A 16,418-nucleotide genomic window follows, 5' to 3' on the forward strand; every position below is an offset into this window, starting at 1 on the left:
GAATCGACTCTGAATGTGTCGGTGTCACTATCTGTGTGCACACCTAGCATTGGTGTGGAAGCCGGCCTCACTTACGGTTTATTTTACAGGGACTGCAGCTTCTATCGACCCCAGCGATCCCACAACTTTGCTTCGGGGTCAGAAGAGCACCTTTTTGCTTCCACTCTTCAGCCCCTTGTCTCCCTGTCTGGCATCTTCTCCCTTCGTTCTGTCAGGTAGCAGCTCGCCTGGTTCTGCTTCCAGTCCCTGCAACCTGTTGCGCAGCAAAAATTACCTTTTTTTTTATGAACAGTCATCAGCCAATCAGCAAGTGTCCCTTAAGCATGCTCAGTTCGGCTGCGCCAAAATTTACTGCAAATTTTTGCACACGTTGTTTTTGGTGCACTTTATAGTCCTTCTCCATAGCAACTTAACCCTTTAGGGTGAATCCCTGACAATTCCACCAAACTGAGAATCTTCCGTATCTCCTGCCACAATGTTTCCATACTCTGCAGCTTGTGTCCCGCGTTATTCTTCACTGTATATATTGTTCCCTGTGATACATGCAAGAGATTTATGCACATAATAACTGAATTTGAACATCAAAGATGAATAAAGACTTGTAGGTTTCTTCCGGCATATCGTGTCGGAATGATTACGTGTCACCGCTATAGATTCAGTTTGGGTATTGCGCTGCATGATATACATAACATTTACGGTAAGGATAAAGCAGAGGGGCAAACGAGTGATATTTGGTGAAGCCAGAGATTGTCAGAATTCATTCTCATGTGCTGCGATGCTCCGAGCATACCTGCGTCTCTGTGGAAATTATCACACATCTCGGACTGGCACCTACGTTCTACACTTGGTTAAACGTTGCAGAAAATGTTCTGACCTTTTTGAACCGCACTTGATAATTGATTATGGCATGTATCACTGACCAGCAGAGCTGTCACTGTCCATGAATTGCCCTGACACCTGAAAATGTCTGCGGGAAAGTGATTTCTGGAGTGATGCTTTAAAACTTTTTTCACTACCAACATAGGAGTCGGGGATTTTGTAAACTTTGAAACAAAAACTTACGGCTCTCTTCACGTCTGCGTTAGGAATTCCGTTCTATCGTGGGAGAAGAAAAATGGAATTCAAGCTGTATAATGCGGACTGTTGTGTTTGCATCATCTTACCCGGAAAATAGCACTGCAAGCTGCTCTGTTTTCCCAGCGACTATAATAGAGGAGTCCAAACAGTCAAATGAATCTTCATCTCCGCAGAGAATGTTTCCATTGCTCCAATGTTGGCGGCTTTATACCCCTCCAACTGACGCTTAGCATTACTTCACATGGTGATTTCCGCTAAATAGAACCGGGGAATTATTGAAAGATTCTGGACCATCCTTAAAGTGAATCCTGATATAGGAATAGATATATCAGAGAAACCATCTATCACCTATAGATGGGGTAGAAATCTAGGGGTCTTTCTGGTACATTTCACCCAAGTAGTACCCCAGAGTTCAGGTCCCACAGCACTGCTATTTCATGTAAAGTCTGTATATGTAAATGTGTGTAATTATGTGTATGTGACTTTAATTGGTCAATTAAGTGTTAATTTCTAGTGTTTCTACCACCTCACACTAGATGACTGTGCAGAGTACACCCTAACCTGCTCTCACACCTGTCATTTACCCCTAGCTAGAATGGGATTGGATAGGGAGATTTCCCCTAGCTCAGGATTTTTGGGCAGAATTAGGTATAAAAGACAGAGAGTGGGCGGGGTTAGCCAATCTAATCCAGGCCTGGAGAGAGTCTACTCCAGAGGAACCTGAGATAGAGACTGAGGAGGAATACGGCAAACATCTACCCTAGCCAGTGTGGTGGGGAGCTTGAACATCTAAAGTGTAAGTATGAAATTGTTTATTCTGGAATGTCAGTAGGAGAAATAGACAGAAACAAGTAGTCTTAAGTTAGTAAAAAAAGACATCTTTAGTGAATGGTGTATGTGGAGTCTGTGATCTAAATAATATCACCATAAATAGAATGCTCTAGCTATTGAGATTAAGATTTAAGAACTCTCCTAATAAAGTTGGAATTGTGTTGTCATCTAAAGTCTGCTTCCTGAAGTGCTTCCCACCACCTACAACACCCCAATGAGGTACCACACAAGACTACAGGAGAGCCAGGACTACTACCCCCATTATTGTTTAGTTATCCATATTTTTTGTATTTTTGTTTTTTGTCCGGAATGGATCCCTAGCCATATACGGACTGGCGTCATGACAACTGACATCTTCTCCAACCCGACTCCGCGGGTAGTAGGCTATAACAGCTGCCTATCATTTATTTTATTTTTATTCTTTTACCACTGGTGTAGCTCAGCCCAATAGACCACCATTTTTGTCATCTGCCAGTAGAAGAAGTAGAGCCACCGTGACTACCATCTTATTTCTGCCCTGCTGCTTAAACGCCTCCTGGGTCTGGGTCGCTACATACCCAAAAAGGGTCCGACTACTTGGTTGGAGAATAAATGGACAGGTACTTTTTGGTGGGGTGGATACAAGGCAATAACCTATATCAAAAAAGGCTAGTACCTTTAAAGTGTAACAACGTGTACTGTCTAGTAAAAAAAAAAAAGGGATTTTTGCTAACAGTCGCACAAAAGAAGTCGTTTATATGTGTACATGTCCTTGTCCCCTGACCTATATTGGAAAAATGTAGAGAACTACAGCGACAGATTTTGGAGCACATTGGAGATATTGAGAATAAGAGGTACAGGACTACTGTGAATAACGTGGTTGAAACACCTGGGGGCCCGCTGGCCCTGGAATTCCAGGTGATTGCAGGTATCCATTTAGACTTTGCAATAGGAAACTCCATGGATGTACAGACTTAAGACCGTATACCCAGAGGGGCTGACGAGATCAATAGTGTCTCCCAGGTCCAGTCTAGAGCTTACTTCATCGTAGAAGCTGATCAAATTGGTCTGACATGATCGACCCCCTCATGAACCAATGCTGATGAGGAGTTATACCTTTGTTTTCCTTGAGGTAATCTAGGATGGGGTCTCTCAGAACCCCTTGAATATTTTTTCAATTATTGAAGTGAGACTTACTGGCCTGTAGTTACCAGGCTCTCTTTTGGACCCCATTTTGTATATTGGAACCACATTAGCACTGCACCAATCCAGTGGTACAACCCCAGTCTCAATAGTCTCCATAAATATAAGAAATAGCAGTCTGTCTATCACGTCACTTAGTTCCCTTAGAACCACCCTTGGGTGTATTTCATCTGGGCCCAGCCATTTTTTTTTAATGTTAATCCTCTTTAATCGGCTCTGCACTTCCTCCTGTGTTAGGCATGCGATATTTAGCGGGGGTTTCGTTTTATTCCCCTGCATCTCATGTGACATTTCTGTTTTCCTTTGTGAATACATTTGAAAAGGAACTATTTCATAGATTTGCCTTCCCCCCCCCTCACCGCCTTCTATGGTTTCTCCTGCATTATTTGTTAACGGGCCAGCGCTCTCAGTGCAAATCCTTTTACTGCTTATATAATTGAAAAAACGTTTAGGGTTATTTTTGCTCTCTTTGGCGATCAGTCTTTCTGCCTCCTCCTTAGCAGTTTTGATCTTTTCTTTACATATTATGTGTACTAATGTCAGGCTTTAATCAAGCTTGATATTTGTGAGTTTTTTACATCTACAAAATCATCCAAGTTGGGAGTTTTCACTTATGCCTTCCCTAGTGGTTTATCCTGGTTATGCTTGCCATTACAATATTGAACATGTGGCATTCATGGTATAATGCAGTATTGTGACATCTATCTATCTATCAATAAATATATATATATAATATATGCAGTCCCAATTTAGCCCATATCTACAACTCCAAGACTTTATCTTTAAAACTAACCTTTGAAGTCTGTATATGTTTCTGATATATTCAATCTATCAATAATCTGGATATCTGAATTCTGCAGCATATATGAGTATACTTTGTTTATATATCTGGTTGCCATTACATGACTAGGTACAACGGAGTCGTCGCTGTGACCACTTACCCCCCCATTACCCCTTTTAACCTAGCTTATCTAAAATAAACACCGACAACTTCTTTTTGGATTAAATTTGGCCACAGCAGCCAATTTTATTATAACATACAACAATAAATCCTGAATAACACTTTTTTAACCCTGATCCTAACTACTATGGAGAGATCCTTGGAGTTCCCCACAAAATTATCTGTCGCCTCACCCAAAAAACAAGGAAGATAGGTGTAACTGTCTCCCGTCTCCTAAAAATCCTGACTCGGGAAACCCTATCTTCCAAACTACGCCTCCCGTCTCCAATCACCTGACTCAGGAGACTCGCCATTTACCTCGAGTCACCAACCTCCCGACCCCGAGGCTATCTAGCCATACCCCGGCTATTAACAACCACAACTTTAGCAGGTAACCCCCTGCCAAACAAGAGGCGACAGACCCACCTACAATTTAAAACTAACCAGAGGGGGGAGGAGGTAACTCTACTAACCCCTGCCTCCCCCTTACCCCCTCTTATATTGACTCCAAGGACCCCTCCCTAACCGCTGCTATGACGATTTACCTAACCCCCTCCTACCCCTAACTCTAAGGGCGGGTGGGTGGGACTCTTCTCCCCGTCCAGGTTCCAGGTCCTTCTTCTTCCTCTGCTGCTCCCGGAATGACTCCTCCCCCTTTTCTTCCCGCTCTTTCTATCCCATAAACCTTTGCTCCCCCTCATTACACCCCCTCCCTTTTAACCTCCACCTCACCTTATTTTCATTTAAAATATTAACCCTTTCCTCCCCGTTAACCCCGTCATGATCGCCTTCACCTACGGCCCTGCGGGCCCTGGTTCCGGCCTCCCTTGACTAGGTACAACGGAGTCGTCGCTGTGACCACTTACCCCCCCATTACCCCTTTTAACCTAGCTTATCTAAAATAAACACCGACAACTTCTTTTTGGATTAAATTTGGCCACAGCAGCCAATTTTATTATAACATACAACAATAAATCCTGAATAACACTTTTTTAACCCTGATCCTAACTACTATGGAGAGATCCTTGGAGTTCCCCACAAAATTATCTGTCGCCTCACCCAAAAAACAAGGAAGATAGGTGTAACTGTCTCCCGTCTCCTAAAAATCCTGACTCGGGAAACCCTATCTTCCAAACTACGCCTCCCGTCTCCAATCACCTGACTCAGGAGACTCGCCATTTACCTCGAGTCACCAACCTCCCGACCCCGAGGCTATCTAGCCATACCCCGGCTATTAACAACCACAACTTTAGCAGGTAACCCCCTGCCAAACAAGAGGCGACAGACCCACCTACAATTTAAAACTAACCAGAGGGGGGAGGAGGTAACTCTACTAACCCCTGCCTCCCCCCTTACCCCCTTTTATATTGACTCCAAGGACCCCTCCCTAACCGCCACAGCCAGCACGGCTTGAAACCTCAAGCCTGCGCCGCCCTCCACAACAACAAGGCGCGCTCCACTCCCTCCTGAACTGCCTCTAACCACAAGTCCAAACCTCATTTAAATGCACCCCATCTTGTCTCCAATAATTCCCCCTGCCAGACTCTAGGTCTATGTGTCGCACCGCGACCCCCCCATTCCTTCCCACAAAGCGAGATACTTCCCTATTAAGCTTTATTCTCGCTTTGTCTAATCCTCTTGCAGTCCGCACAAACTTCCATACCTGCCTAGGCACGATCTCTGACCAGACCACCACCATCTTCTTATGCGCCGCTAACAATCTCAGGCTATCATACCTGATATCCCTCGATAGATCCCTGAAGGGCCTTTTCCCCAAATCATTCCCCCCTGCATGTATAACAACTATGTCCGGGGCCCTGTCTAAACCCACCATCCTCTCAAACTCCTCCAACACTTTGCACCACGACATCCCTCTAACTCCCATCCATCTCAGGACCGCCTCTGACCTAGGAAACCTCAACTGTCTCCCGTCCTGCCTCACACTAGCCCTCTCCGCCCCCCAATAAACATATGAGTGGCCCATAATCCACACAAGCGCCGATTGTGGACCTGAAACAAAAAGGAGAAAACAAAATTGACCAACACCCCTTGATTATCATTATACCCCCTACCCCCCTAACACTGTTACAGCAACTGGGGACGAACATACAATTTATATCTCCCAGATTGCCACCTACCGATTTTTCTAATCGACTCGCCCGACAAACCTTGCACCTGTGCCTCTGTAGCCGCCCCCACCCTAAACGAGTGTGTCCCAAATTGCGACTCATCTAAACCGAGCTCCCTCAGCGCCTTCCTAAAGATCGCTGTAAACTGGAAGCGTGACAAAAACTGGCCCCCCTCATGCTGCAATAAAGGGCCTAATCTCTTACCCGCTACCTCAGTATAGCTAACCCATGCCGACACGGGGCACATTATTGACCCGTGAACCCTACCCAATCTAATCAAATGTCCCCGCCCAGCCTGATCTGTTTTTGATCGGCGTATGACCAACTCTAAATGGTCATCAACTTTTCTAACATCCCCCCCCCTGTAAACCTCCCCCAACTGATTTACTAGGGGACACCAACTCCCCCACCCTAAATGCCCCAAAAAATGCCAGTGAAAACGCTAACCTGAATAACGATCTTTCGAACAACGTATCGCAGAGGCCTTCCAGTACCCCCCCTAACTTTTCTAACAACTCAAACGAAACTGGTCTACGTAAGTCCACACTGCCTTTACCTTTTCTAAAACCCTTCAACGCTTGTCTCACTAGGAAATTCTTCGTTATATCCCCCACCCCCCTTAACTTACACCCAAATGCTACCCCTGCCATGAACCTGTTCGCTCGTGACACCGAAACATTATCCTGCTCTGCCTTACCCAACCAACTTAACAGCGCCCCCACTCTATCTTCCTCCGCCTCTCCTATCCCAAGCTGACCTACCCAGCCTTCCCACTCCTGCCACGCTGCTATATACGCAGCTCTAGTACCCTGAGCCAGTGACCTCTCGATTAGATGCCCCACTGCTCTCTTACCACACTCCAAAGATGAGACGGGCACGTCCTTCCTCGGTCCTCCGCCTGAGGGGCCAGGGTCCTGAATCGCTCCCACTGAAACCGAGAAAGAGCATCCGCGATTGAATTCTCAATCCCCGGCACGTGCACCGCCACTATCCAAATATTCATCTTCAATGTTTCCAATACCAGGTGGCGCAACAAATTCACCACCGGGGGTGATGAGGCGGTCAAAGCATTGATCACCTGCACCACCCCCATATTGTCGCAATGGAACCTCACCTTCTTGTTCTGAAGGCGATCTCCCCAAAGCGCCACGGCCACCACTATTGGAAACAGTTCCAACAATACCAGATTCTTCGTCAAACCTTCCTCCCGCCATCTGACCGGCCATTCCCCAACACACCATTGCCCCTGGCAAAATGCCCCAAATCCCGCACTCCCTGCAGCGTCTGTAAACAACTCGTAGTCCACATTCTCACTCACTTCCGAGATTATCATGGACCTCCCATTGTATTTGTTTAAAAAGGAAGCCCAGACTGCTAGGTCCCCTTTTAAACTCCTCCCCACTCTGATGTAGTGATGCGGGGCTCGAATTCCCGCCGTGGCCGACGCCATTCTTCGACAAAATATTCGCCCCATAGGCATTATTCTGCAAGCGAAATTCAACTTGCCCAATAATGACTGAAGCCCCTTCAGCGTGACTTTCTTGACTTTCCGTGTCTTTTCTACCTCGCATTTTAAATCCCGCAACTTATCTTCCGGTAATTGACATACCATCGCCACCGTGTCAATCCAGATGCCCAAAAACTGAAGAGAAGTTGCAGGGCCCTCTGTCTTGTCGGGAGCCAAAGGCACCCCGAACCGATCCGCCACCCACTGTAACGTTCCCAGCAGAGTCGCACACATCGGCGATTCCGCTGGGCCAATACACAAAAAATCGTCAAGGTAGTGAATTACTGACTGCTGCTTTGCAGTGTCTTTCACTACCCATTCCAAGAAAGTGCTGAAGGCTTCGAAGTATGCACATGAGATTGAACATCCCATGGGCAGACACCGATCGGCGAAATACTTACCTCCCCAAAAACAACCAAGTAAGCGAATACTATCTGGAGAAACCGGCAAAAGGCGGAACGCCGACTCAATGTCGGCTTTCGCTAACAGCGCCCCCCTCCCATACCTTCTTACCCATTTTAGTGCCGCATCAAAAGATGTATAAACCACCGAACAGAGCTCAGGGTCTATACCATCGTTCACTGATGCCCCTTTCGGATAAGAAAGATGGTGTATTAACCGAAACTTATTCGGTTCCCTCTTAGGTACTACTCCCAGGGGAGACACTACGAAGTTCCGGAGGGGAGGCTCCTGAAAGGGGCCTGCCATCCGCCCTAAGCTAATTTCTTTTGCCAGTTTCTCCGAAACCACTTCCGGATTCCTCATGGCCGAGAGTAGGTTTTTTGTTGATAACGGAATCTCATGTTTTGGGGGAGGGATGTGAAACCCCCCCCCCCCCCCCGAAAACCTTCTTCCAACAATTTCGCCTTTTCCCTGTCAGGATACCTATTTAGAAACCTGACCATCTCTTCCAGCCTCACCGGCGTCCTCCCTTTTTCCACCCCCTCCTGCGACCTTTCCTTTTCCTTTCTTAAAGCATTTTGATGCTCCATGTGACCCGCCATTGCAGTGTGAGCAGACATGCTTAAATCTGCAGCCTGCTCCGAATTTGCATTGGCCCTCATTAAATTGCCAACACAAACCGACTCTATTACCCCCTGACTGACCCCCCTGGTTTCCCCCCTGTGAGGTTGAAGCCAGGCCTGATGGCCCGGCTCCCCCGTGAAAAGGCTGCCCAAATCGACTAGGTGCCATGACCCGAAGCCACAGACCAATATCTTTTTGGTCCCAACGGATTGACGGCCTCACCGCCTTACGTTGCCTAAACTGTTCGTCGTACCTTAACCAGGTTTGACCCCCGTAAACCCGATACGCCTCGCCTATCGAATCTAGATAACAGAAGAGGCCGGAACAGTTCTCCGGCGCCTTCTCCCCAATTACGCTGGCCAATATAGCGAACGCCTGCAACCAATTATTAAATGTTTGAGGAATTAAACGCCATCTGCGTTTTTCTTCCTCCTCCTTCTTGTATTCGGTCCTTTTGCCTTTGTCCAAATTAAATTTCTCCAAAGGCAAGAGGGAGAATATCTCTACAAATTCGTCCCGCCATATCTTCTCCCTCGTTTCCTTCTTAAGATGTGCTCCTAACGGGCCCTCGAAACACACGTATACCTCCCCTTTTGCCCTATCGTCCAACCGCACTGCTTCCCCGTCCCTTTCCGTTTGTACGGCAACCGTCACCCCTGACGCCGTTTCATCTGCCCCCCCCCCGAGCTGACCCCTAGAGTACTTACCCTACTGGAAGGGGTTGCCATTGAAGTACTCCATGCAGCCACCGGCGATGGCCCCACGTCCGGCCCTCCCGTTCCCCCTGCCTGGACTCCCCCAGTCGCCCCAGCGGGGAAGCCCTCCCCGCCAGACGACACACTACCCGGCGTGTTAAACGCCGTTCCAGGCAAACCGACCGACCCCATTTCCTGCCTCCGCAGGAATTCCCACATACAACCCATAAGTGCCCTCAAATCGTTATCCCCCCCATGCGCACCAGCAAAACTGACCGCACCACTACCTATACCCCCCCCCTACAGGCACAGATCTAGCAATAACATTTACAGTGTTTTGTGTGGTAGACTCACCGGGCTGCGCAGGTGCTGTGGGCCCACCAGCCGCCGCTCCGTCTTCCTGGCGTCTCATCCTGGGATCCGTCCATGTCCCGCCCGATCCGTCTGATTCCTCCGCCGACTGCCGCCTCTCCGCTGCGCGCGCAGCCGCCCCGCTGGAACTCAAAAAACCGGCATTAATAAAATCCTACGGACCAGCCTGCTGCTGTCCCCTTCTTCCGCCGAACACCTGCTCCAGCTCCTCTCCCCTGGTCCCCCGGCTAACCCTCCCGCTGGGTCCACACTGCTCCCCTCCAGCAGCTCTGGACCCTCTGCTCTGTCCTGACACGGATCCTCTCGCCGAACTGGGACAAGGGCGCTCCTCTCTGCTACCCTCACCGCTGGAGCGCCCCCCCTCTAACTGCTCCTGGAGCCGACTGTGCAGTCGCAGGTCCCGGCCCCCTCGCAGCCCGGGTACCTGCGCTGCACGCAGCGCCACGCCGCCGATTAGGATTCCTCCCAGCCCTGCCCCCCCCCCCTGCCGCTGCGGGGGCTGGCCCGGCTGGAGGTTCCACAGATGGGCTCCCTGTGCGGCGCCGGCGCACAGGCGCGTGCTCGGGGCTAAGCCTCTCCGGCGCACGCGCCCGACGCGGCCTCCTCTCCCTCTCTGGAACTGCCGCCGCTCCCCCCTCTCCCTCACTTGCCAGTCTTTCGAGCCACCCGATTCCTCGCTCAGCTGCCGCTGCCCGGATCCTCTCCATCAGCGCTTCCATCTCTTCAGGCTCTTCTTGAACTGCAGTACCTCCGATCTCCACCGGGGGCAATCTTCCTGCTCAGGTCCTGTCACCAACGGTGTTTTGTGCTCCGGTCTTCTGAACAGCGATCTTCCTGCTCCGGTCTTTTCACTAACGGTCTTCTTGCTCCGATCTCCTCACCAGCGGTCTTCCTGCTCTGGTCTTCTCACCAGCGGTCTTCTTGCTCCGATCTTCTCACCAGCGGTCTTCCTGCTCCGGTCTTCAGGTAGGTCTTCTAATTTCTTCTGTCTTCACCCGATCGTCCTCTGCTTCAGGTCCTCCCAATCCTCCTCAGCTGCCACGCTTAAATTCTTATCCTGCTGTCTTTTTTCTTCGGTCTTCACTCTTCTCCCCGTCCAGGTTCCAGGTCCTTCTTCTTCCTCTGCTGCTCCCGGAATGACTCCTCCCCCTTTTCTTCCCGCTCTTTCTATCCCATAAACCTTTGCTCCCCCTCATTACACCCCCTCCCTTTTAACCTCCACCTCACCTTATTTTCATTTAAAATATTAACCCTTTCCTCCCCGTTAACCCCGTCATGATCGCCTTCACCTACGGCCCTGTGGGCCCCGGTTCCGGCCTCCCTTTATGGCACTTATGTATGCGGCCCCAATATCACGCTATATCTACCATTCTAATATTTTATCCTTGGAAGTACCTTTTTATGATATCTCCATTTGAGTCTTGTACTTTTGATATCAACCTAAAGCTTTGATATATCTAATCTACTGATAATTGGTACATATAGGGTATTGCACAGTACAACATATATGATATATGAGTACTCTTTGTTCATTTCCCTTTTGGGGGGAGGGGGGATTCCTTTTATCATTTGTTAGTATCCTAAGCGGTGAAGTAGATATAACAATTACATCTTCTACCCTTTGGAGGGGGGGGGGGGGATATCATTTGAATATAGAAATGGGAGCCTCTAGAATATGACATTTGATCCATATTTGGAAATCTAGAAGATTTGGATATTTACATCTTATTTTTACATCTATCCTCGAATTTTGGTGGTCGAACATAATAGCTATGTAATGACCGATTCCAATTCTTTTGTCCAGTATCCATTATTTGAATCAGGTCTCATTCTTTCCTGGCCCTGGACATTGGATACCCCTCTCTTTCCTCTACTCCATTTTTTTTTTTTATTAATGGGAAAGGTAGGGTCAGGTTCCTGTGTGGGGTCACCCTTTTTGGGGACGTTACTCCACTTTTCCATCTAATGACTAGTGTTTGGGGCAGTTTAGATTTTTTTTATCACTAAAAGTCATATATTAATGTAGAAGACAGTACACTTTTCTGTGAATCCTAGTGTCACGTCCGTGCAGCACACGAGCACCTCGCTCAGCACGGACGCACCTCCACCCTACTCCTAGGCATGACTAATCTAGCATGCATCCATGCAGCAACGACAGACAGCACGAGCAGTCTCTGCACATGGTGCATTAACCATTGTCCTGCATAACAAGGTGACAGGTCTTGGCCTGTGTTGAGGCAACCATGCCACGATGCTGCCACGACACCTAGTAGTTATTGTGTTTGTAATTGGAATATTTTTGCCAAGAAGGGCTTGCATTCCTGGTAATTCTGCATGATCTCCAAATTGCTTGTCACCACTTGGCATGGAAACCCAGTCTATCATGTGTCCATTTTGCTTTTCTGTCTTGATTTTCCTTTATTACCGGAAATTACATTAAAAAACATGGTAAAAAGCTTTTTATAAACAGAGGCTTTCAAGAGTTGTCTCATCAGGATAACCCCTATGTATATGCTGTATCGGGACATCCTAGAGAAGGGGTTCCTCCTCCAAGAGCTAGAATGGAGAGCCACTGCCAAGCAGCAGCTCTCATTCTGGTGGACACAAGCCATCCATGTGTTATTGAGTATGAATGGCTGCAATGTAATAGTATGTACCTCTCATAATCAGCTGTTTGCAAGAGGTCTCAGGGGTTGTCTGTGGCAAGACCACCTTTCAGAGGAGTTATGCCAAGATATATAGTTATCCGTATGGTAAAATGCTGCATGTATAACGCAGCATTGTACTGCTGTATGAGCCGGCGTATCGATGCGTATAGCAGTGATTTTTGACTGCACGGGACAGCGTATCTCATGCATGTTATCATGCGCAGTCTTCCTCGTCTTATTTATGTTTTTATTTCCCGCTCTGTAGCGACTTTGCATATAAACGCTGCACATACGCAATATGCTAAAATAGTGTAGCCCGCTAATTAGAAGCGGCCCCACATACTCTTGGCCATATAATATGCGGCATATGATGCACATGGCGACCTGCAGGCTTGGATTGTAGAGGATGACTACATTGCAGAAAACCTGCCTTTAGTAACCCACCTTCCCTATGTAAGCCTAGCAGTAAACACGCACTGACTGGGTGCGTAAAAATTTTTTTATCAAGCTTTTTTAGCCAGAGTCTTTAAGAATTTTTTTTTTTTTTAATGCATGGTTCCACCACAATGCCTATTATGTGGATATTGCCCATTAAACAAAATGTATAGCCAAGTCATCATTTTTATACTCCAGCCATAAATTTTAAAGTAGGAGATTTCTTTTTTAATTCCCATGCTAAAAAATTTATCAGAACGAAATGATGAGAATAAAACGGGTAACAAGCCAATCAAAAAGTGACTCAATGGAATGTGTAATTACCAAAAAGTGATTATTTTGATAAAAGCTGAAGTCCGTTATAGCTTTTCTATCCTCAAACTTTTTTTTTTTTTTTTTTTGCTTGAAGAATATGAATAAAGGATTTTATCCCCTTAGACTTTAGCGGTCGGCCGTAAGATTCATGGCGTTAAAAGATGCTGTCATTGTAGTAACTGATTGGCATAAAGGGATTAAAGGGCAATTCCCAGTTATAGGCTTATACAAACATTCAAAAACACCCCAACTCTGTTACCTTGATGCTGTCATTGTGACCGAACCAGGAAGCGTTAACCCGCCCTATGATTTAACCATTTTGAACAACCTTCAGGAAACAATTAACCCCCTTTTGGGAACAAAAAAGGACTTCACTTTAAGGCCGGCTTCACATGGATGTATTGGTGCCCCCAATACCCGGAGAATAGAACCCATTTATTTCAATGGGTTCATTCATATTTCCGTATTTTGCTCACGCATTTTGGTTGTGCAAAAAGAAAAAACAGAACATGGACATCAAAGGTCCGGATAGAAGTCAATAAGGAGTGCAGAAATGCGTGTGCAATGCGCAAAGAAATGCGTGAAACACTGCAGAATTCTGCTGGAAAGAACACTTCTGGAACTCGTTAGCCATTTCAATTGGCTTATGAAAGGGCAAAAAGTGCAATAAGAAACACCAATGCCCACACAAGAAAGCATTGCTTATTCCGTAAAAACGCATTGCTCAGGCACGCACAAATACGCTAACGCTTGTGTGAAGCCAGCCTAAGGCTACCTGGCCACGGGCGTTGCGATGTCCCATGGCGGAGATCCGCCGCGAGAGCCGCTGCCAGGGGGCAGGAGCCAGCTGACAGATCTCCGCGGTGAGCCTATCTGACAGGCTGACTGCGGAGAATCGCCGCAATTCGCAGCATGCTGCGACTTGCCAGCCATGAGCGGAAAGTCGCTATGAATCTTCCCTCGTGGACATGGGGGCTGCACTTTCCATAGCAATGCTATGGAAAGCGTTCACTGCGTTCCCTGCTGCCGGATTATCGCCAAAGGGAACGCAGTGAAACTTCGCCTGTGGACAGGAGCCCTAAAGCTGAAACTAAAATAACGAAAAAAGAAGCAGCGCCCCAATATCTTCAATGGTTTATCTCCCTTTGGTTTTACAGCACAGTTTTAGCTCCTCTTTGGAGCCATTGATGAAACTTTTCACTTGTGTCTTCTTTCCCCATATGGCTAATGGAATAAAGTTTCAGCTTGTGGAGAGCGCCAAGTTGGTGTAGGAGGTCTAATATAGACCATGCAATGCTTCATGGGAAAAAGCTATGCAAATAAGTGATGGAGTCCTAATTTTGCAGCAGACTTGGGTTGGACACACATCCTTAGTCATGTTAAATAGGCCTATTGAAAGGTTGGACATTCGCGTATGGAGGTACTTTTCCATCTCCTCTTTGCTTCATGATACAAGTCACTTCATTAGCCCTAACCCTGAGCAGTAGCCAGGGGTAGCTTCATGTGGGCAAAGGTTCCAATTGCTGCCCCATCCCTGTATCCAAATACCCTTGGCTGAGCAAAGTGGCTTGCTGGCACCACCCTTCTCTAGATTCAACCCTGCAACTTTTTTCCTCCTTGGGTCATATTCCAAAAGGAGCAAATAACAAATGAGTTGTGACCATGTAATACCAGTGTTGCCATCAACTGCAACTTCAAGTTGCCTCAAGTATTCCTGCAGGTCCAAGTTGTCAAGCAGATTTGTATTCTTAGAGTCTCATGATACAGAATATCTCTTAACCGATGCTTTGCTGATGTGTGGTTGGTTGAAAAGCTATATAAAATAATTATTAATAAAGAATTGCATATTGAATACCGGTAGTAGTACATGCGTAAATCTAAATGACCTATGGGGACCCCGGTTTCTTTCAGACCTTCAAGTGGTGATATGCTACTTTGTGTTACTCCTTGTTCCACATAACTCGTTCACCAAGAATACTACTACTTCTACTCAGTTTAAAGGGTTGTACCGAGATAAGCTTTTATCATCTATCAATAGAACAGGTGATAAGTCTGATCGGCGGGGGTCTTAACGCCGAAATCTCCACTGGTCCTGAGAATAGGGGTCCTACATCTCCCTTCCTCCTTAGGCCGCCTGCACATGGGCAGATTTGTGGCTGCGGAATCCGCTTGCAGGTGTCTGCACCGCGGATCCGCAGCAAATACCATCCATAGCATGTTATGGGAGTTTGATTCTTCCTGCACACGAGCAGACCCTATTTTGAGGATCGGGGTGGTCTCAGCCGTGAGACCTCCACCGATCAGACTTCTATCATTTATGCTATGGATAGGTGATAAAAGTCTATCTTGGTACAATTCCTTTAAGGCCCCAATACTCATTAGTATTTAGTTACGTGACCAACCATTAACGGTGGGGATGGACAAGTATCTAATGGACATCTTCTCAACTTTCCACCGGCAGATGTTGTTGAGGGAAAGAAGGATCGGAGATGCTGATTTATGACAATCGTTCCTTTTGTTCTCTAGGAGATAAGCCAGTTCTCTAGGAGATAAGCCAGTTGTCTGGCTACGGCTTACCTCCTAAACACATGAAAGCTCGACTAGGCCGAATGTTCTGGTGTATGGAGAAGCCAGGGAAGTAAGTGACTAATTTTGGTCTTTGCAAGTCATAATAAAAACTCCACCATACCGCAATGCAACCTCCATGTTTCCATGTGCAAAGCAAGGGTGTCCTTAAAAAATTTTTGGTTAAGCCCGTCAATTTTTTTTAAAATTACAACTTTTCCACTCTTAAGGCAAATGGATGCAGCTTTATCTTATGTGTCGGGAGTGACAATAAACTGTTAATAAGTCGCCGTTTGCCTCATTTTTTTTTTTTAACTCGAACCCTTGTCACGTACGCAGAAGACTACAAAATATACAGTGCGCCCATACCGCACCGGCTCCTATTGTGTAAATAACACTGTGTATGCAGACGGTGCAGCATGAAATATAATGCGGTATACATTTACTTATGGCTAACAATCTGAGAAAGATTGCTTTTTCAACGCCGCTGTGTTTCCTTGCACGGAGCGAGTCGGCTCCATACCATTATGCGAAGATCTTTTTCATTCGGTTGGTCACACTTGAACTATACTTAGCAAATTGATAAGGTTCCACTGTTAAACTTTATTATCAGTGACACGAGCCTATGACACTTTATAAAAAGAATAATCCCGAACAATCTCTAGGTAATTAACACCTAGATAAACAAGCATAAAT

The sequence above is a fragment of the Eleutherodactylus coqui genome, chromosome 11 (assembly GCF_035609145.1).
Source record: "Eleutherodactylus coqui strain aEleCoq1 chromosome 11, aEleCoq1.hap1, whole genome shotgun sequence".
NCBI classification, from domain to species: Eukaryota; Metazoa; Chordata; class Amphibia; order Anura; family Eleutherodactylidae; genus Eleutherodactylus; species Eleutherodactylus coqui.